Raw genomic sequence first — 1,890 nt, forward strand, 5'->3', positions numbered from 1 at the left:
CGATAAGGCTGAGCTTGGAAAGCCAATGCGATAGTTTGATGGGATCACGTTGCTTCCTCAGTGGGCATATAAAGCTAGCTTATCATCGCTTTTCGGTTTCTACAAAGCTCTCACAGTCCCTATCAAACCCGAGCGGACCATCCCAAAACCCATTAACGCATTCCCCTACTGCATACTACATTTCAAAAACAAACTACGTCATCGGTATACACCCCTCGGTATAGCATTCATCACCTTAAGCCATTACCATGCAGCCCCTATTTCCGCGATCCGACGAGGGCAATGACGTCCAAACCCAGGCAGGAGATGATAGGAACCTCACAAGTCTAGCTAAGATAATCGCACTAGATGCCGCCATTATCATGTTATTGGCAGCAATTATGGCTTTCAAAAGCAAACGATTCCGCGGCTGGGTGTCCTCTTTCCCAATTTGGACCTTTTTCAAAGTATGTGCACCCCTCCTCGTCCTCCCTGGATAGATTTCACGCACGCATTCTTAACTTTTCGATCGTGAACAGAGAGCCCTCGGAATTATCTTTCCGTGCTTTGCTCCCAGGGAGGTCTCGAACGACACCTCACTTGAAGAGATTCCTGTGGCAGACCAAGCCGTGATAAACAACCCTCCAGACCACCACAATACCAACACTGGAAGAGGCGATAGCGCACCACAAGTGGAGGGGCTGCCGACAACCAGAAGATCTCAGCCTGTGTTTACTTGGCCTCGCCGACAAAGATAATAACTTTGCTCTGTCAATGAATCCGGAATATTCCGAACTTATGAAAGTAGAAGTTTCTTTAGAACCCTTCCCTTTACGCTTCTTACCCGACGTATACAGTTATGGCGAGTCGTCTTAGTGCAGGCGGAATGGTCAACCAGTGATGAGTGATGGTGTGGTAATACCAGCAGAGGAGAGTTATTCTATTGGGGGTTTTTTATGGAGTGTGGTTTCCAGTGTGTTGGGTATAAGGATTACTGTGCATTTTTCATGTGAGTGGGAATAATCTTTGTAGAAGCATAGCATGCCCACAACTCTGTATATATAGTGGTAGATCTCCACTCCCCGAATGTTAAGCCATCTTCGATCTTATTGGCCGCCATTACACCTCTGTGCTCTACTCTAGGTCCGCATCCATGTCCATCACCACCCCCACCACGACTGAGCGATTTCCTCACCTCTATCAATGGGAACTTGCCTAAGCTTAAAGAAAGGTGGAGGATAGCAGAGCGTGCCTGCTGTTCTATGTAAACAGAGAGAATAACTGAACTAGTATAAATACAGGTTGCGGTGGCCAAATTGCCCGCCAACACAAACCACTGGTAACAAGCCTTCTCAGGGCACTAAACCTCACTGTGCTCCAACCCAGCACTAGTAGTAGCATCTTACGACAGGATTACATTATGATAGAGTATCTTAGTTTCTGGCATTTCCTATCGAATAGCTTGAGCGAAGTTTAGGCATCTGTTACTTGTGGGAAATGGAAAAGCGTTAGAGGAGTTGTTTTCCCTGTCACAGCGTTGCGGTAGTGCTTCGGTAAGACAAGATAGGATATTATCTCGTTTCATTCGGTTGCGTTCTAGTAGGAAATTAAAGATAGAAAGAAAAACAAATAGGATGCAAACTGTCAAAAGCGTGGGAAGAACCTCAGATCAGTGGGTCCTTACCATTTGACATTTGTCATTCATGACAGCTGGAAACCATGGATGGTACTCAGGATGCCCGGATACTCGGGTTGTTGTTTTATTTGTTTGGATAAAGATATCGGAAATGTGTTTTGGATTAATGCATCCATGTGGGGATATGGTAAATCGATCGGAAACAGTAGAGGAGAGCCAAACGGACTGCACTGGGCTCGGGCCGCCGAGCGGTAGTTAGCGCTCTACCTAATTTT

The sequence above is a fragment of the Tuber melanosporum genome (assembly GCF_000151645.1).
Source record: "Tuber melanosporum whole genome shotgun sequence assembly, scaffold_90, strain Mel28".
Lineage (NCBI taxonomy): Eukaryota > Fungi > Ascomycota > Pezizomycetes > Pezizales > Tuberaceae > Tuber > Tuber melanosporum.